General features: G+C 40.1%; 1 protein-coding gene across 2 annotated transcripts in view; it reads right to left on the bottom strand.

The window, feature by feature from the left end:
• Positions 1 to 183: 183 nt before the first annotated feature.
• clcn6 (chloride channel 6) overlaps positions 184 to 21,674 on the bottom strand; it is a 43,227-nt gene continuing 21,736 nt past the window's right edge. Inside the window, exons 24-25 of one of the 2 annotated variants that reach the window (XR_004632918.1) lie at positions 8,688 to 8,841; positions 184 to 223 (exon numbers count right to left, since the gene is read on the bottom strand). The gene's annotated coding sequence lies outside the window, so the exon portion shown is untranslated. Of the gene's footprint in view, positions 224 to 8,481; positions 8,842 to 21,674 lie in introns of those variants that run through there. The other variant, XR_004632917.1, reaches the window with a different exon arrangement.

Raw genomic sequence — 21,674 nt, forward strand, 5'->3', positions numbered from 1 at the left:
CCAGACAGCACTGGGGGTAAATGATGAGCGATTAGCCCTGGACCCGGTGAGGCTGAGCGTACTGTGTGGAGGAGGACGCGGGCTAATTGACATTTCACCAGCCTCTCGTCTGGAGAGCTATCAGATGAAATTGACTCAACCCTCAGGGCAGCAGTGAACCTTCAGATGTTTTTTATGTACAGAATCTGCTAACGGGATGGGATGGAAACAGAAAAAATGTTTTCTGTAAGACAAAGAAGCAAAAATACCATCAGAGCATAAAGTTATACATTTGTTTTTAAGCTTGGTGAATGGTGCCAAAGGTGGATTGTTGTTTAAATGTTTATTTTAGAACCAAATTTCACAGAGAAGCCAAACAGAGCAGGTCGAGACCACATTCTATGTTATTAACAAAGACCCAACATCAAGGCAGGATAAGATCCAGTCCCATTTTACAGACAGGACTCAGTCTGATCTCATCTCAATCCACCATGAGCAGAGCACTTTGCAGCATTTAGCAAGTTACAGTGGCAAGGAAAAACTTCCTTTAAAGATGACATAGTGCTAGTTAGCATAGCCACATAGCTACATGTTCATCGCTGTGTACCAAGACACACGTCGACATACTAACAAATAAAACAACCAATCGTTCAGAAAGGTCCTGCTGCAGGCGCCTCTCCGTCAGGATTAGATTCTGGATCAAATTCAGAGGGTTGAAGTAATGCGGGTCTGTGAGCAGCCGTGTATATTCAGCCAACATGTAAACATTAGATCAACGTGCTGGAGAGCCGAAGCCACATAACACTTTCTGAGGGGGCGTGGTCAGAGAGAAAACAGACTGTTCTGAGCAGGGCTGAAAAAGAGGGTTTTATAGGCATGCCAAAATCTGATTTCAAAGAATTTTTTTGAACATAAACTTTAAAGACATGTTTTGGGGACCTCTTAGACCAATATACTTTGATGAAAAAGAGCGTAATATGTCACCTTTAACAGGCAGAAACCTCGAGCAGAACCAGACTCATGTTAGACAGACATCTGCTGAGACCATGTTGGAGAGAGGGATAGAGGGAGATGAGAGAGAAAAGATAGTGGTGAGACGGATAGTAGTAGTTGTAGCAGCAGGAGTTTGGCCCATCCACAGCAGCAGGCCACCTTTCGCAGAGATGCAGAGAAACCTACAAGACATGGGAGCTCAGGGACTCCAGGAAGGTCTATGGTTAGTAACTTTAATGGGACAGGAAGAGTTAAAGTAAGTGGCAGGCAGAGAGAGGATAGAGAGGGAAAGACAGGATCCCAATGTGCTAGTTCCCCCAACAGTCCAAGCCTATAGCAGCATAACTAAGAGCTGGTCCAAGCCTGAGCCAGCTCAAACTATAAGCTTTATCAAAAAGGAAAATTTTAAATCTACTCTAAAAAGTAAAGAACATGACTGGTAGATGATTCCAAAGGAGAGGGGCCTGATAACTAAAGGCTTGACCTCCAATAACGAAGATTTATAACAAAAAGGCAAAAGATGAAACAAAAACTTCAAACAGAAAGCAGGGAAGACAAGAAGGAATTACAAACTGAGGAGAAAACACTCTGAAGACAAATCTTAACAAAAGCAACTCATGACAGAAACAATTCTCTAAAAAAAAAAAAGAACATCTGCAGGCATCTTTTGCCTTTCATACCTAACTCAGACAGAGATGGATGAGGTTTAAAATCATCAGTAGTAAAAGTACAAGAAAATGCTTAAAAAACTAAGACTATGAAGTGCGCCACATATGCTTCTTTAAGTGCTTTGTGTTTCGTGCTACTCTTACAAAAACTGCCTTAAAAAATCTGGTGGTGCCATCTAGCAGATCTTTAATGAATACAAGTCAGGTATTTTAAGGGAAATGTTACAGAAATTAAGTTCAGATAGATTTATTTCAAGCATGATGAATAAGACAGCCCTGTGTTCCCTCTAAAGGTTTCAGAAATATAGAACATCCTTGAACCTGAAGCTTTCTGCACACAGCTCTTATTTCTTCAACAGCTGGATTCTGCATGAATCACCACACTCTCAGTCTTTGCAGGAAAACTGAATTCAGGTATGATGCTGGTTTAACGTTAGGCATGTTTACACCAAACCGTTGATGTGGTTATGAAGACTTTATTGGTTTAGCGGTATCACAGAAGGAGAAATGACATCAAGAAAACCCTCATGCTCTGAGAAAGAATGAGAGCAGGTCAAAATTTCCTTACGCGATATGCAGTAAACTGATAAAGTCATTGAATCATATCATCGTGCACGTTTCTGTAACCTTGCTGAGCAGCGTGCAGTCAGCAGTCAGCAGGAGTTCACCAGGACAGAGCGCTGATTTCCCTCCTGAGTGTAGACCGGGTGACATTTCTACCTCTTTACCTGTCACACAGATGAAGAATGAAATCAACACTCATGTCGTTCCCCTCCATTAGAGGCTTTAAGTAGAAGGTGAGAACCTCTTCATGAAACGATGGAGGTAAAGAGCTGACATGCTGACGTCAGTACTGTATGTCGGATAACCATGGTGCTTCCCATCAGGAGGAACTCCCACTGAATGCTGCGCTGCTGGTTTAATGGAGCTATATCACTTTTTAATATCCATGGATTACAGTCGGAGTGTTGAATATGCTGGACGATACTTCTTTATCTTCTTTTATAACATGAGGAGGAGATTTTACACTTAAGTCAGCTAAAGGGAGCTCCCACTTCTTAGATTTTAATAACCGTGTAAAATTATTTAAAGCACAGAGGATTTAAAATCATAATACATGTGGTTCAACGTTTCCGCGCATACTTTCATCAGTCCCTCTGTAGGATAGATGATCCCTCACCTTCAATTTCAACAAATTATTACCAAAGAAGTGGGATTTTTCAGACTCAGGAGATCCACTTTTTTTAGTTTTATGGGATAAAGTTGGGTGCTAAAAGAACCGTTATCTCAGACACTGCAAAAAAAACAAAAAAAAAATTGGATTCAGAAGCTAAAACTTTGGGATTTGAAATCAAGACTTATTACTCAAGAAGCGGGATTTTCAAACTCAAAAGATCAACTTTTTTAGTTTTATGGGATAAAGTTGGGTGTTAAAAGAGCTGTTATCTCAGACCCTGCAAAAAGAGAAAAAACATCCTGAAACTCAGTCAGAGCTCAAGAAAAATGTAAACTTCTATAAAGGTGAGTCGCTTTTCGAACAGGTGAGGCTGAAACAAGCTGATGTCCGGAGACAAAAAAGCTACCAGACCTTATTTATCATTTCATTTTCTCTTTAATCTAGAGTTTGAACTTCCTCTTCTAAAGCCTGTTTTCTTTCTTAAAAACGGGGCTAGAGCTGTGAGACAGTTGCAGATTGGCAATCTTTACTTGGCTGAGTAAGTTTAGGAAACACGTTATGGTGTGAGAATCCTGCAGAAACCTGCAGAGATCCGACTGCTGTAACATCACTGAATGATTCTCCCCATTAAGAAAGGTGTGGTGCATTTTTGCGGTGTAACTCTATCAGCAATCTAAACCTCCCGGCCAAGCTGATTCTAAAGTGCAAAAATCTGCAGTTCATCGATAGCCACTAGAGGCTGGAGCCAAAAGTATGGTACACCACATACACAACCATACAAAGAAGCTGAACTTTACAGCAGAAATAAAGATGTTTACAGCCTGGTACAAAATACAATTTCCATCTAATTAGCTCATTTCACTGTACTCGGGTTGAATTTATTTCTAACTCAGTCGTTTTAAAGAAATTAAGGTTACAAGTTTTTTCAAAATTAGAGGCATAGCTGACATGATAGACAGGCAGGAATATTGTAGCTGTTGGCCAAGATGCTATAGTTCGCCCCTCAACTCCACCTCTGTGCCTCGTGCTAGGTCGACCAAAAGTTAGGTTCAGACAGCATATCCATGTGGTGACTGCCAACGATAGGCTTCAAAACTCTGCTTCAAGAAACCAATGGGTGACATCGCAGAGACTATCTCAGTCCAGGTCCAGACAGTCAATAGTTAACAGTGACACAGTGCTCCTCTTTACAACTCTTCAGGTAATGAGGAACTCAAACTGGACTCAGATTCTTGTTTGGTGCCACATGATGCTTGATCCTGATCTTCTGGGTGCTAAACTTGGTTCGTTTGGTCCGTTCCTTGACACAGATGTTCACCATGAGAAGCCTCTGTGGATGACTTCAGATAACTCAGTGTCTGCCTTACATTGTGGCACTACTTTGATTACACCTTGAAGCAGAGAGCAGCATCATACAACTCGAAAGCCAACACAAGAATTGGAGAATGTGGTCAAATACAGGATAGGATGTGCAAGCTTTGAGGAAAGCAGATGAAAAGAAGGAATGACAAAAAATGATAGGGAAGAGTTAAGAACAGAAGTGTGAAGGAAAGCAGAGGTGTTGGCATCTTGAAGAGCACCACTGACCTGAATAGTTCAGAGTTTGTTGGCTACACATTGATCTAAGAGCCAAAATAATGACAATGCAAAAAGGCTTCACATCAGTAAAGGTCAGAGCCAACTGGGTGGAGCAGTCTTTGGCTCCTTTTCTCCCTAAAAGGTTAAACATTTCTATGAAAATATAAAGATTGCTAACTTTGTGACGTAAAGAGAGGAAAGCATGATCTTTGACTTTGTAAAGAAAGTGCTGAGTCATGTTACGCCTGTCGTTAAGGATGCTCGTTTCCTTCCTTTGGTGGATATCTTAGTTAACTTGGCGATTGAATTCCCTCTTCTACCTTACATCACTCTACAATGACTTCTAAGTTATATAAATGTGTTTTGCATGAGTTAGTATGAGTAAGGGGAAAGACACACGGATGGTAATGTTTCACCTGAAGCTCACCCGCTATGACACACTTCAAACGGAAACACCAAGAAAGGCCAAACCTCAGTGCTGTCACTCTCCTGACATTGTTTGAACCCAAGGTCTCGGTGCTGTCTGCTGTGCTGTGTGCTGTAAGCAGGGAATGTTACACCGATAAAAGATGGGACAGAGAGACAGTCGAGGATGCCATCCTGTCAGCACCGTCCCACCACTTCCTCCCCCTCTCAGATTAGATTATCATTAACACACGGCTGGAAGTTTCCTCAGTCTGCCCTCACCCGGCTCAGCACAACGTCATCCTGCTTTTCAATACATCATGAAAAGTTTCTGTGAAAAGTTGAGCTTCAAACCATCTCTATTGTTGTATCTGTAACTGATTAGCTTGGGGTTGATTCAACGTTTAAGCTTGAACAGTTTCAAGGCGTTCCTCTTGGATCTATCAGAAGGCCTCTGCTTCTTGTGATGAATAAAGCTGATATATGATGCCACTCCTGTGTCCTGTTCGTAGGTTAAACATACAGCTTTAGGAACTGCAGTCCACACAAGTTTAAGAGCAAATCTCTTGTTGTTTTTCTTTGTTTAGAAATTACACAATTATAGTATAAAAATCAGAGTGACACCTTTACAATGTCCGCAATAACAGTTTTTTGTCATATTATTTTTTGTGATTTTAGAGGAGGGCCTCCATACATTGGGCACATGCACCACCAACAGAGCCAAACAAATGCCCCCTTTGAAACAATTTGGATTCAAAAGCTAAAACTTTGGGTTTTGAAATCAAGACTTATGAATTTGAAAACAAAATGATTTAGTCTGCAAATTAAACTTTTGGATTTCCAAATAAAACCTCAAGATCCCACAAAAAAAACCTCTTGGAGGGAAATTACTTCAAAAGGATTGCAGCTGTTGATGCACCAACAAATGTGCATCATTTTCTACCGCTATCTGCTCCGTCTCAAGGTCCACTTAACAAAGCATGTTGCACTAATTATATTCAAGCATAAAACTACCCATAAAGTTCTGCAGCTCTGTGGAGTTTGCTCTTGTTTGCATCCGATTATAGAGATGAGCTGTTAGCATCTCCTCCTTTAGCGGCGCAGAGCTGCGATGTGCACTCTCATCCTGACTGAGCTAAAATCTGTCTGGGTTCATGAAGGATGTCCTGGCAGCTTTCAGTTCTTTAACTTTGATTTGTGTAACATTAATCATGTTTGTTTTTACTTTAAAAGATAGCTCATTGTGTTCATTGCATAACTTATTCTGCTTTTTCTGCACAAAAAGCTGTCCCTTAACGTTTTACCTCAATCTGTCTAGTCTACATCAGTGTTTTAAAGGGTTGTGAAAAAATGAGTAGTTGTTCAGCCTGATTTTCTCTCTTGTTTCTTTCAGTCGACAGCTCACTCATTTCCATCCTCAGGTAATCATTGATGAACATGCCAAAAATAGCAGCCTAAACCTGCCTTTACTAACATAAAGGCAGCTCTGAATTACTTGTTAACTTGTTGGGAGAAACATTAGCTTGTGGTTATTTTCAGGTTTCATCTATTGAGTCTAAGTCTACGGTTTCTCATTGCACATGTATTGAATAGTATTGTAGTGAAGTCACATTTATAAGCTGGGATAGAAAGTTTGGTCTGTGGTTAATAATGTCCCCCTCTCTCTGGTAATGTGTTCCCACTTCTATTGGATATAATCAGATCTATGAGGTTGATTGTTCTGTAGGTGTAGTAATGGGAGAGCAATAAAAACTCAGTGCGTAAACCTTTTGTTCCCCCGATCCAACACGTCACCTTTTCAAATCATTTAAAGCCTATAACTAATTGAAACAGTGCAAAGACAACAAAACAAAAGTTTCAAAAAAGTTGGTGCAGGGACATGTTTACTGTTATGTTCATCAGTTCCCTAGCCCTGAAAAAGGCATTGTCTGGATGGCAGCATATGTTGCTCCTAAACCTGTACATGTTCAGCATTAATGAAGCCTTCACAGATGTGTAAGCTACTCATGCCATGGACACTTATGATCCCCATACCATCAGGGATGCTGGCTTTGAACTGTGAGCTGATAACCAGCCAGGTGGTCCCTCTCCTCTTTAGAGCGAAGGACACAGTGTTCACAATTTCCAAAAAGAGTGTCAGATTTTGATCCAACAGACCACAGGACAGTTTTCCACTTCCCCCAGTCCATCTTAAATGGGCTTGGGTCCAGACAAGTCTATGGTGTTTCTGGATCATGTATATATGGTTTCTTATTTGATTGGTTCAGCTTGAACCTGCATTTGTGGATGCAGTGATGAACTGTGTTCACAGACAGCAGTTTTTGAAATGAGTCATGTCTGTTTTTAATGCAGTGATTTCCACTACAGAGTCATGTCTGTTTTTAATGCAGTGACTTCCACTACAGAGTCATGTCTGTTTTTAATGCAGTGACTTCCACTACAGAGTCATGTCTGTTTTCAATGCAGCGGCCACCAAAATTTGGTTATCTGACAAAAGCATCCTCCCAATATAGTGGTCTAATAGAGCAGCAAGGTTTCCTCTGCTGTTGCCATTTACCAGTACTGCACTCATACTTTCCCCTCTCCAGCATTTACCTGCAGGCATGTCTAGTTATGGTGGATGCATCAGTTATTGATAGAGTCTATGGGCATGAATCAAAGCTCCATAGCAGCTGACAGAAGAACCTTCAGGTGAGCTTTAGTGATCCTGTGCACACTGTTGTCGTCTCAATGCTTTAAAGTTAAAACGTCGAACTCTTTGAAGTTAAAACGTCAGCCTGTAAACTCCTAAAGATTCGTTTTAAGCAGTAAAGAGCTCTGAGGTGTTAGTCCACCGTCTTTCTGCTCCACCTTGCTGGTGGCTGAAGCTGCAGCAGATCAACATTTAACCTTCGTATCGTCTATTCCTGTCCTAGACTGATCCCAGACTCCCACAGCGTTACATCATGCCTTCCCCTTGCCCCAGGCTGTGGAAACACTAGCATGTTGTAAATGTGACCCCTCTAGTGCCACCTTTACACAGATAAGGCTATTTTCGCACAACAGGGATGGTGCTGCATATATTTAGTGTTAGTTCATGCTATTTTTAACTACCATCACCTAAATAAACCAAGGAAGTGCTTCTCTCAGTTGCTGCTCTTCGTCACGGGTTGTTAGTTTGAGTGTTGGCATTAGTTTAGAAGAAAAAGAGTCATAAATATGATAATAAAACCTTTAAATCCTCTTCTCTGGGTCAGAGCTGCAGGTGTATATAGATCAGTGCTGTAGCTATCCACCCACATGTTAATAAAATGAGTCATATGGCTCTGTCACTTACAGCCTTTATTATGGCCTCTAATTAACTCTGTGCGTTCGTTAAGTGATGGCTGAGGCCTTAATCCTCATTAGGTCTGCCTTCAGTCTGCTGCACAGGGAATAACATGTCCTTTATTCTTTTCACACTCTTCTTTTGTGACGTTTAATTAGCATCATATGTGTTACATGTTTGAGCCTCTGACCTGAACTGCTTTTGCAACATGGGCAACTTTAAACAAAAAGACAGCAACCGTCGACCTAGAGATACGTTGGCGACGAATGCAGAGATATTTTCAGGCCACGTTCCAACATCATAGATATTTATTCACTGATTGATTTCAGGTTCTTAATGACACGCTGGACGATTTACAGTAACCTTTAAAGCAAGAGAGATATGTAGCAGTATAGAAATGATCTGTTATTATCGTCTGCAGCAACATGCAACATCTTCATGACCTTTGACATTTTGCAAACACGATTAAAGATGTGGTTAGTGTTGTGAAATGATTGCAGTGTGGTTATCTGAAATCACAAAACTACTTGATGAGGGTTGGGGCTTGTCTCTTTCTAGAAAACAGGAGGTAAAATCATACCTGACGTGGAGAAAAAAAACTCTGGCCTTTATCTATGTCAGTCCACAGCATAGACTGTATAAAACGATGGACGAGATGACAGTTCCTGAAAAGTGAAGTCAAAACATTTGGAGATCCCCCTTCTGAGCGGCTCCTTGATGGGACTTGGGTCAAACTGTAAAATAAAACACAGATCAAATAAATGTTTGTCAAACATGGTTTCTGTCATCATAGTTAGTTCTTATCATGCTGATTTTTGTCAGTGTTCATGTTTCTGACTAGTTTACTTTGAATTTGTTATTTAATGCTATAAAAAGAGGTAAAAAATAGAAAAGAGGGGAGGGGCAATTTAAATTTATTTCTAATATCCAATTTTTCTTCAGAATTTTGACTCTTCTCTCAGATTTCTGAGATCAATGGCAGAATTCTAGAAATCTGCATTTGATCTCAGAATTCTACTCTTCCTTTGATCTCACAAGCAGAATTCTATTTCATTATCAACACCATGATTGACAGCTGTGTTGACCAATGAGGATCCTGCAGCGCTGTGCGCACCAGATTATCAGAGTAGAGGAGGAACAATGAGAGAAAAAGTAACAAACACCAACACATTGAACTTGTGAGTGTTTGCTTCAAACCCACACAAGAATCTGTGACGCTGAGGACTGGACCCACCTGAGGACTAGACCCACCTGAGGACTGGGTCCACCTGAAGAAAAGACCCACTTGAGGGAGCGACGAAGATTTATCGAACTTAAATCTGTGTTTCAGTTGGATAAAGTTGCACAGTGTCAATTTGGCCTGACGACAATGACATCTCTGTGGGCAATATGTCATCTTTATCCGGGTGCTAAGTGTGACATTGCTTGTGTAACCCATATTTATAAATAATTGGCAACACATTATCAAAACACAGGGTACGCATGTAGGAAATCAACATGTCATCTGCTGAGAATTTTAAGTTTAACAAAAGTTGTTAAATCAGACTTTTTTGGCTTTTTTTTTTTTCATCAATCTTAACATTTAACCAAGCGGCAACCTCCTCCTATCAAATGTGAAGCCTATGTGGAAGTGTTATAAACTGCAGTTCATCGAGCATCTGCTCGAGTCTGGCTGCAGAAACACTGGAAACCACACAGACGCCCATTCAAAAAAGACGATCTTTGCAGCAGAAATAAACATGTTTACAGCCTGGTTCAAAAAACGGCTTTGGTCTGAAGAGCTAATTTCTCTATCGGCACACACTGTACGGGGGGCACAGTCACTGTTCCTGGTTGTGTTCGAACCATAGACTTTTTAAATAATGGAGTCACGTAGTATCCATGACATCACCCATCTGTTTCTTAAGCGCTGTTTTGAAGCCAGTCAGCGGCGGGAGCCATATTGGAAATGTTGAACTCAACATAACTTCTGTCGAGCTAGTGTGAGGTGTGAGTTTGCTACTTGGTTCGAACCCTCCACCTTTGGATGCAAACTCTAACTCTTCATGCAACACTACCTGACTTTCTTTTACACTCAGATTATGCACAAATTATTTGATAACAACCTACCCAGCTGACTTGGAGGCACCTGCATGAACCAACGACAGCTGATAATAACCATGAGCATAATAAATAAGCGGAGATATTCACCAAGCTTGATTCTTTAATTATCATTATCCAAATAGTTTATTTGACTCATACTGTTTTATTTATTTGTTTTTATCCATTTTATAATCAGTTTTTAAATCATCCTTTTTATTATCTGTTTTAAACTCTCTGAGCTTCCATCGTCTGGGCCTTCAAACATCAGTTATGGAGGTTTTATAGTTTCAGGATCAGAGTGTACAGATGAACAATATGTCTGTGTGAGTCTAGGAGAGTCATGTTTCATATAAAACACAAGACATCTAGGATTACTCCCACATAAAGTGAATTACAGTCATTAAAATAACAGGGCAGTGTTGTAATTTTGAGAGAGGTTAGTAAATGAAGAAGAGTCTTTCACTTTTGTTTCAATCAATGTGTTTCAAAGCAGCAACTAAAAAACATCTAAATATGTTCCACTGTTTGACTCTGCATGTGCCTTGCAGACATTGTTCTCACACAGACGCAAAGGGCTGCTCACAATGTCATTAAAAGCTCTTTAGCCCCTCTACCGGCCTCCCACCGCGCCCTGACAGATATCAATGGCATTACCTCGGGCTGCCGGGACCCCCACAGTCTCTAGCACTGCAGAAACAATGCGCAGAGGAGAGAGAGTCAGGCAGACACACTCATAAATACACAACATTTGTAAAGGTGAAACGCTAATCTGATGAATAGCAGCGGCAAAGACTGCATGTGATTAATGAGCTGCTCATTTACACACTTGTAGGTATGAAAAGCACTTTGTTTTATTGCATTTGCCCTTAAATCTTACACATGCAGGCACGTGTGCATGTACCAAAGCAACAACTAGGGATGAATACAGACCTGACCTTCATCATGGATTCAAATGTTTGCTTTTGTAATTGTGTGTTCTGTTGGAAAGGGGATAAGAGACGAAAAATCAAAGGTGCAAACGAGCAGCATACGAAAAAACTTTTAGAGGTATACATCAAAAGTCTATGAAATGCTTGCAGGAAGCATGGAGGTAAGCCTTGGAAATCATTTTTCATGCAACTGTAAAGAGAGGACGGGTTATTTTTGCCCTCGGACAGCCTGAGATGCTGAGGATGTGATTCACAAAAGGCCTGCATGTGTGTTGTTCCCACACCAAGGGTTAATGCTCTCCAAACTGTGCTTTTAAATGAGCCGTTATGCAGATGATGCACTCGTTTGGGGCAAAACTGTCCCCTTTCTATACAAATGAGCCTTGTTTAAAAAGTCTAATTCCTGCATGAACAGACAAGAGCAAGTGTACTAAAGTGTGGTTTATAATTCTGCGTTGACCCTACACCAGAGGTGGGTAGAGTAAACCGAAACAGTACTCAAGTAAAAGTACTGTTACTTTACAATGATGTTACTCTAGAAGCAAGAGTACTCGTAAGAATAAGTACTTAAGTAAGAGTGAATAAGTACCTAAAAAAAATTCTCAAGTAGTGAGTAACTTGTGAGCAGTATCATATATAAAATTGTATGGTTTTGGAAACGCTAATAACAATGTGAGGGCACACTGCCTTTAATAAAGTGACATAAGTAGGAAAATGTCATAATGAATGCTGTTAGGCTTTCAAACATTAAAGAAAGAGGAGCTCAAACTAATGTACCTGCCGTCATTTTTTAAGACAAGCTGAAACTTCAAACTGTGTCTGAGATGTGATCAGAACACGGGAGATTTAATGATCTATTCATCTGTAATACTCCAACATTCCAATAAAACAGATGTCTATGCCTTCCAAACTTTCTTTTTTAACCTTTAACTTGTTTTCAGTACATCTTACTTAAAAACATAACTTGAAAATACTAAAACATAGCCACTAAAGTGTTTAAAAAGGCCATGAACTCAGTCCTGAAGAATCTCTCTGAGGTGACTGTTGAGCTTCAGAAGCAGCTGCTTTTGTTAGCATGCTACCTTACTGCTCTTATAAGTTAGTTTTGGTTACTTTCCAACATTTCTAACATGTTTTTAAGATTTAATATTACCCTGTACAATCCTTAGCTTACCTAACTGATTACTCACCATGACATGCTATTTAATTATTAGTTGTTCTATGTTGAAGTTCAAGATTTCCACCGTATAGAACAAAGTAAGCAGCGCATAACGTGACTGTTTCTCCTTCTTGTCATTTCAAAGTTATGAGAGAGTCTGGATTTTGGGCACAGAGTAAACATGTTCCTCCCAAGGGGACGCAGGTATAACGCAGCCTCTCTCCCCAGCTGTAGGTGGAGGAGGGGACGGAGCTACTCCTCAGTTCATTCAGTGTTGAGGTTATTTATAGCTCTGGATCAGAAGGCGCTGTATGAGAGATGGCTGAGTATAAAACAATATAAAATGAAAAGAAAAGGAACAGTAAAAGTAGCGACTGGACAGCCCAATGTAACAAAGTAAAAGTACATCTATTTTAAGATAAATGTGGTTGAGTAGGAGTAGAAAGTACTCTGCAAAACAAATACTCTCAGAAGTACAATTTTCGGAAAGAACTACTCAAGTACATGTAACGGAGTAAATGTAACTCATTACTACCCACCTCTGCCCTACACAGCAGTGGCCGACGCAGACATGAGCACAACATACTTATACGTCGATGTGTCTGTGTCAGGCACATAGACTGTATAAAATATGGATGTAGTATCCGTGACGTCACCCATCTGTTCCTGAGAGCTGTTTTGAAGCAAATCGACGGCAGCAGCCATATTGGAAATGCGGAACTCAACTAGGCAGAGTGTGACGTAGTGTGAGTCTCCTAGCCAATAGCTATGCGTTCCAGACCGGGAGTCACGTCAGTCATGTCCTTATTTGGGCAAAACTGGTAATCTTAATATCTTCTGAACCGTCACGTTAGAAAAAAATGTACCCCCCGAACAGTATGTGCCATTAGAGATTAGCTTCATAGGGCCAAGCCGTTTTTTGAACCAGGCTGTAAACATGTTTATAAATGCTGCAAAGATCGTCTTTTTCCCATTCATGTCTATGTGGTTTCTGGTGTTTCTGCAGCCAGCCTCAAGCAGATTTTCGATGTATTGCAGTTTATAGCACTTCCGCATGGGCTTCATCGTTTGAGACCGGAGGTTGCCGCTTGGTCACGCAGCAAAACCCCACCAAAACATCTGAGAGCAGTGTGGTCTCTCTGATAGTCGGGTCGCCTGTTTCCAGCCCTGCTACGTTTTCTGTTTACTTTTTCCCAGGGATTTAGAGCGTATTACATTACTTTACAGCTGATACATGTTAATGTTTATCATAAAGCAATGATTACAAGGGACCAATCTCAGAGCTTGCTGTCCGCATCGATTTTACTCTTTGTTACATATTGGAGGAGGTGCACATCGACTACATGCGTAGGCCTCTGCGTAGGTACGGGTGCTACCAGACCTACAGTGTAGGCTACGTCGTCAATCCTTCTCTGTCAATCCTACACCATCAATCCTACGCCGTCAACCCTACGCCGTCAATCCTACGCCGTCAATCCTATGCAGTAGTGTAAATCAGGCTTAAGAGGTGGCGTAACTTCGCTACTGTATTTACTAGTTTAGGGGCTGACAAGATTAAACTTTTTAGAAATTGTTACCACGGTCACACCTCTAGAAGACCTGAAAATAATATGTGTATAAAGTTTGTAAATAATACTTTGAGTTTACACCTCGGAATTAATCAGTCAGTCTGTGGCTGTCGGGCTCAACCCTGGCCGATACAAGCAAACTCTCACCACATAGGTAGAGAAAGTCTGTGTCAGGGTGACAGCGTTTTAATCTTGCCGAGCTCCAAGAAAGACACTTTATCGACAATGACATCTGCAGTGAAGTGACTTTAAACAGAGTGTCGACAGTGTCCTCTCTCCAGTCAGATCATCCTCTGAATGTGGATGCAGCATATAGTGATGTTGGCAGCTTATCTGCATGATCAGATGCAAAACAAGAGCAAACTGCACAGGGCTGCAAAACGGGATGGGAGTATTTGCACTTGACTCTATGGAGTGGACTTTAAAGGGATACTTTAAGCTAATTTAAGAGTCTGACCCAAACATCCATGCTGGTGTGAAGCCACTTTTGTTAAGAACTATTTTTGGATGCAACACAAATGTGATACTCCACCTGTTAGCATTTCAGGTCTACAGACCAAAAACACAACCTAACTAATGAATGAGAAATTTTGACAGCAACAAAAAAATATTAAATTAACTCAAGCACCTAATACAACTCCGACGCAAAAAAACACAACTGTCCCTTTAAGACGGAGCAGATAGCACAGGGAAATGATGCTCACTACATGCTGATAATAGCAGCCGCAACCCATTCTCAGTTAATTCGCCCCAGGTCTTTCCCATTAGTTTTTTTTTGTCCAGTTTAATCAGAATATTTGCATCTTCCTCGCCCCTCTGGGCAGATCAAATTGGTGAGAGACTTTGGAGTAGACGTTGAACTCACTGGAGGGATTTTATATCTTCATCATGGACGCCACCAACTCATAGCGATAGTTACACGCTGAGATGGATGTTTATGTAGAGTGGTGCAGACAGAGCTCTCATGATAATCTAGAAATCTGTTGTTTTTGTCCGGTAGATGTCTGAGGAATAAAGTGCCTGAAAAGTTGACATGGTTGCTGCCTTGCAGCCTTGACTGTGTCAAACGATTCCTCCCACAGAACAGGAGGTTGTTCCTGCAGAGAGCTGAACTCTTGTGCGGTAACTGCACCTTCTCTTCTCCTAAAACATCATGTCTGCAGCTTTCCTGCCTGCAGCAACAGAGACCAGAGTTAATGGTGCATTGAGGCGCTCCTCATCAACTCAAAATAACCTCTAGATTCACAGAAACATCAGGGTTATTCTGGAAGAGGTAACAAATGAACAAGAAGACTGGGAAGTAGATAATATTTAGGTTTGATGAGACTTTAGACGACCCCAACAAACCAAATGTAGTTATGAAGCTCAACCCCGATTTCATTATTTGTGTTGTTACGTATTTTTGTGCAATTTTTGACAACAGCATTCTGGACCATTATATATTTATTAGATATATTTTACCATTGACTGTGTATTGATGAAGCATTGATGTGCATCTCTATCTCCTCCTACTGCAAAAATAAACAACAAACGTATCCTGACGTATGGAGGTAGTTACGTATATGGTGAACTTATGTGCATAAATCAGCATGATAAGAAGATTTTATAGTGTGCCCTCTGTTAACATAGAGGAAACAGTCTTTATATTTTGGCTTCACTTATGGGGATATGTCCTCTTATCCATTTTTTTAAACAGTCTAAGCGCTTAACAGGTGATTTCAAAGGAAGAGGATTGGGGCAACTAAAAAAGATGTGAAGGGCGGGCGAGCAAAAACATTTTTTTAAGATGTTTTTCTTTTTAATCCTGAGATTAAAGTCAGAATTCAGAGTTTGTTCTCATAATTAGATTAAATTACATTAAATCAAATTTAATGTAATTTAATAAATTAAATTAAATTAAATTAAATTAAATTAAATTAAATTAAATTAAATTAAATTAAATTAAATGAATTTAAAATGTTTTAATGTGTTTTCAATATTTCTCCTCATTATTATTATTCTTTAAAAATCTGCCCAAACCCCTAAAAATCATAGGAGTGTCACCAACAAGAAGATTGACGGAAAATATTTTATATTTGGAGGAGATCTGGTTTAAGATAAGAATAAGAACAGAGAAGAGGGCTTGTGGTTGCTTTAGATGAAATTCAGCAACTTTCACCCCAAATTACAGAAGGAGGATCCTGGATTTTGAGGCTCAGGCAGAAGATGATCTCTTGGATGAGGAATAATTACAGTACAGATTTACAAAAATGTGAACTTATCCTTTAATGACGGCACGTCGAGGGGCTTTAGGGACAGAAATGGTGACATGACAGATCTCGTATTCCTGAATTAATTGATGATCTGTTCTTTAAAGCCTCATTTTTGTTGACAAATTCACTGAGTTTAAAAAAGCCTGACATCCAAACATCTCATTCATCATTAAGCGTCATTAAAAAGATTATACAACCAAAGAAGGAAGGTGCAGGGAGCAAGGAGAGGATGGAGCAGACAGAAAGAGTGCTCTCTCTCTCTAATCACTGCAGCGCAGCAGCCATCACGCTGTCCCCCCTTGTGACAGTTTCATTATCAGAGCTGGTATGCAACACAAGAGTAATTTCCCCTAATGATCTCAGCCTCCATCCACACCTCAGGACAAGTGAGTGTGGCTGACATGAGCAGAGAGGGGAGAGAGGAGGGGGGAGGAGTAGGGAGAGGGTGATAATAAATACAGGAAGGAAAGAGAAAGAAGGGGAAATGAGACTGAACTGTAGTCTGATGGGATCTCTGGTTCTGAGAGAGCACTTAGAATCCTGTGAAGTTGCTCTCAGAGTTTGTTCTGCTTCGCCGAAGGGCTAAATGTTCTAAATACTGTATCAGCGTAGCTCAGGTTAAAGGTAGCGTGGTTTAAAGTTACACAAACCTGATGTGAACAGGTTAAAAGAGCTGGTTTTGCGTTTCAATCCGACATTATCTGACTCATAAAGCCATTTTTTCAAGAGATGCTGACTAATATATTTTTATTCCACTGGTTTGTCGTCCTATATTCAAAAACATGATGCCTACATTACCCACAATGTAATCTTTATTCACTGGTTCATACGTATGGTAGCTAAAGTGAAAAGGAGGCTGACATCCCTTATCACAGGGGTTCCCAAACTTTTCAGCCTGGGACCCCCAAAATATAGGTGCCAAAGACTTGTGACCCCATCTGTATGGTTGTTAGTAGATACCCTCTTACACACTGCAACCAAGTGCCGCCATCACTAAGCATTTGTACTCACACATTGTAAACCTAATCTGCATAATATTAGTATTTCACTGTGTGATTACACGTTGCATTACAGTGTTGCAGAAGCGTAAGAGGCACGACTCCTTAACACACACACTCAGGCTTTGTTTACACGAGAACGGTTCAATTAAAAATGGGAAAGTTGGGGCGTCTTTGGCCAAGCTGTTTAAGTGCACTCCCCAAATACAGAGGCTCAGTCTTCGTCACAGCGGTCCTATCCATAAAGATGAAAATGCCTCCAAAAAATATAGATTTAAAAACAGAAAAGTCTGTGTTCACATGATTACACAAAAACATCTGAAACACTGGAGTATGCATGCCAGACCAGTAGTTGGTGGCACAACTTTGTAATGAAGCACCACCAACATCAAGCTGTTCTTCATCCAGGGTTGTGAATACAAATCAAGCAGCAACCTCAGGACGCAAGAATTGAAGCCGATGCTGAAGTTTTAAAAACTGCAGTTCCTCGAGTGTCCACTTGAGGCTGGCTCCGGAAGTACTGGAAACCACATGCACACTAATTCAAATAAGACGATCTTCACAGCCGAAATAAACATGTTTACAGCCTATCACAAGGAAATGATTTTAGTCTCAATGGCTCTTTTCTCTCTCAGCACACACTGTACACGGGGGGATTTTTTCATAATGCAGCAGTTTTTAAGATATTAAGATTACAAGTTTTCCATAATAAGAGGCACAGCTGATTAACTGACAGGCGCGAACACTGTAGCTGTTATCGAGCAGGCTAAACACCCGCCTCTTTACCTCACACTAGCTCGACAGACGTTAGGCTGAGTTCAGCATTTCCAATATGGCACCCGCTGACGACTGGCTTCAAAACAGTGCTTCAGAAACATATCAGTGACGTCACGGATACTACGTCCACCTTGGAAAGGGGTTTGTTCTGAAAAAGTTCCACTCTGGAACCAAAAGTTTTAAAAGTTTGTATTTTCAGTCGCCCAAAACGCTGTGTTCATGTAAAGTAATGGAGAACATGCAACAATAGTTTTTCAGACATGCACACTCAGCGTTGTTCCACCCTTCTAGCTCTGACGCTACACCTCGCCATTGTCTTCCCCTCATCCAGCCTCTATTACTACCTCCAAGAGAGGACCAGAGTCAGAACAACTTACAAGAACGATACCATTACACCTCCTTGCATTTGAAATTGCAATAGGACGAGGGGTAACAAGGGCTTAAACATCCGGCCTTGAAATGGCATTTTAAGCGCCTGATGGCAGATGATAATCGCCAATGAATGCCGATGATGTTGGTGATGATGGATTTTTTATTTATTATTAAAAATGAAGTTAGTTGTCAGAGAGAATCAATAATCTGGTGTAACTTTTTTTTGATGCATGCAAGGTAAAAGTTCTTCAAAGTTACGTTAGATGTTTCAGATGTTAAAAGGTGAAAGATGATCAGTAATGTGACTAAGAACATTTTGTTCTACATCTGGGTTGAATTACGGAGTGACTACTAGTACCACAGCTGAAAATGTACAAGAGGTAGGTTGAGAAACTCATCAGGATCAGCCGGCTGTGGAGGAATTACTGTGAACTGAAGAGTGACAGACAGAGAGGAAGGTGGGAATGAGTCGACGTGTTGTACCACCTCACCTTCTGCAGCTCGTCCCATTAATCCTAACACGCTAACCACTGGGCGTTATGTCATTATTACTGCCACGGGAGAGAAAACTGCAGCTGATATCGTGATGTTTGCTCACTGCCACCACATTTTGTCTCTTTGCGTGACAGATTGCCTCCAATTACACACAGAGAACAAGTGTTTTCTACTCTTATCTCACTAATCCAGTATAATGACACCTGCTCTCATCTCCACACACCTTTCTGATTGTTCTGATCCCCTCACAGATTACATCAGACAACACGTGGCTGAATTACTCCCCACAGGTCAAAGGTGAAGATTTGTAACGGTCTGGATTAAATGAAGGAAGATGATTGAGTGGCCTCGGTCTCCTCACAAGAGGCTCTTATAAATATGATCGTCTATCGTCATTTGTGTTGAGTGTTTAGATCGCTTACAGTTTAAACATAAAGTGCCATAAATGCATTTTTTCAACAAGATCGATGACATTGAGGAAAAGAGAGTGACACGAGTCGTATTTAAAGTGACAGACAACATTTTAACTTCATGACTTTGGATTAACGTTTAAGTCTCACAGTGTAGTTTGTTAACAAGCTACAACAGAAAAAATTGCCATCTGACAAGAGGAATCAAACTGAAAGGTGGTAAAACGGCAGCTTAATTAGATTTCAAGAGTTTTCAGTTTAAACAAAGTTTGTTATCAACCTTTTGCAGACAGTAAATTGTAGTCATGGTCGCAACAGGTGGTGTCAGGTTTTGTTAACGCAGAGCTGCAGCTGAGCCATTTGGAGTATCTGCTGGTCTCAGGTCTGCTAATGACAACTTAGAGTATGCGTGAATGCTTTTGCACCTGTGCAGGACACAATGACAGACCCTCGGCCGTTGTACGTCACTACCTGCATCCACAGAGCTCAGCATGGATTAAACATCACGCTTTGAGAGGATGTATCAACAGATACTTTCACATGTCAAAAGTGAAAACAGTCAAATGAATGATGGCTGAATCACATTTAACCACTGTAATGTGTGTGCAGTTAGCTTTAAGGAACTTTTCCTGCATTTTCCAATTGAAAATAAAGATTTTGCTGTGAGATATTACCAGGTATTTCAAAAAACAGTAACGTGACACATGCTGAAATAACTACCTGTAAATGTCATCAAAAGTTGGACTTCCATCGTCTAAACTCTTCCCTGAGACGCTGCAGGCTGAGTCAAGTTGTATTTACCAGTCTATTTTTCATTATCATGTTTCAAAGGCTGAATTTATGGAGCATGCTTTGTTAGTAATATCTGTAGGCAATTTTATGCTCAATAAGCTAAATGGTGTTAACATTTTCTGTTGTCTGAATCATCATGAAGTTTTCAATCCGAGCTGCTCCTGCTGACACACTAATTGAAAATCCTAACACCTGATCGGTCACGATACATCTATAAAGGGGTAAACGATTAAACAGTAGACCATCTGTGGAGGTCATTTTTATTAGGTGTGTATATGTGTGTTATCTCCCTGCTGGTAAATGTACAGGGATTCCCTGATGGTGATAAAATGGGAAGGTTAACATTAAGTTGACATTAAAAACTCATTGAACGTAATCTTTTGACCAAGGTTTTGCCAACATGTTTGTATATTAATAGTAATAATTAGGGATATAAGGATATATCACAAGACGGTAAAAAATCAATACAAATAAGGCTGGATTAAAATCGATTCAAAAAAAATTTGTATTGCAATATTATTTTTAAAAAGTAGAAGGCGTGATCTGCATTTCACTCTGCTTGTTCAACATCATGAAGTCTCTTGCGTTGCTCTCTCATCACTTACTCGGTTGAGCGTAACAGACATGGCAGCAGCAGTTGAAGACCGAGAAGTTCAGAATGCACCTTTGTGTTTCAAGTCTGAGGTACGGCAGAATATTGGCTTTCCCTGATATTCCTTGAGAAACACATATATCCCAAGCCAGGAACATAAGCTGCACTTTTGTTTATTTAAAGAGATTTACCTTATTTGTTTTAATATCTAATACTTTCATTTGGGAATCGGTCACTTTCCATTTCTTTATAATTGTTCTGACATTTTCCAACAAGGTATTTTTGTATGGCCATTTTTAGTTTTTTGCAACACACCTTAAAATGAAAAAGGATTACTTTGTTTACAAAAAAATATCTGATAAAAAATATAAAATGCAACTGTCCATATCTGAGAATTGATATAAAATAATAGTTATTTAAATTTTGAGTTCAATCCAGTTTTCTTGAAAAACATTAGAGAATCGTTAGTGAATTGTATGATGAACCAAAAATAGGGATTTGAATCGAATCATGGGTTGACTGTATCCTTACATCCCTAATAATAATACATTTTAATTGTATAGCGTTTTTCAAAAAACTCAAAGACACTTCACAAATAACAATATCTTAATTTAGTAGCCAGGTAACCTCAAGACTGATACTAGATTGTGGATGCGTTGACGATGGACGGTAAACTATAACCGGGGTGTTATCATGATCCTTTTGAGAATATCTAAATTTGTATTATTTTCTTTCATTTTGTTTAAATTGAATCATCCACATTCCCTCAGTGCCAAAATGTAATAAACTTTTTAGCAACTATGAAATAAATCTTGTTGAACGGATTCCTAGATCCTGTGTTTACAGGTGCACCACATCAGATATTCAATGCCCCAACACCACCCAAGACATGTAGATGTTTCAGTAGAATTAATGGGTAAGAACTAATAGATAGATGGCAAAACATAACATATATAGATACTGTATTGACTGCCACAGTTGCAACGTCAGGTTTTGGGAAAATTAGGTGGCCCTGAAGGTGAACTACATATTTCAAGACCGCAAAAAAAGGCTTTACGAGACGCATCCATGCAAAGACTGTGAAGAAGCAGAGGAGGAGGCTTTCAATGGTAAGTTATTTATGTTTTTCATAAAGTAAATC

This window comes from Notolabrus celidotus, chromosome 11 (genome assembly GCF_009762535.1).
Source record: "Notolabrus celidotus isolate fNotCel1 chromosome 11, fNotCel1.pri, whole genome shotgun sequence".
Taxonomy (NCBI): domain Eukaryota; kingdom Metazoa; phylum Chordata; class Actinopteri; order Labriformes; family Labridae; genus Notolabrus; species Notolabrus celidotus.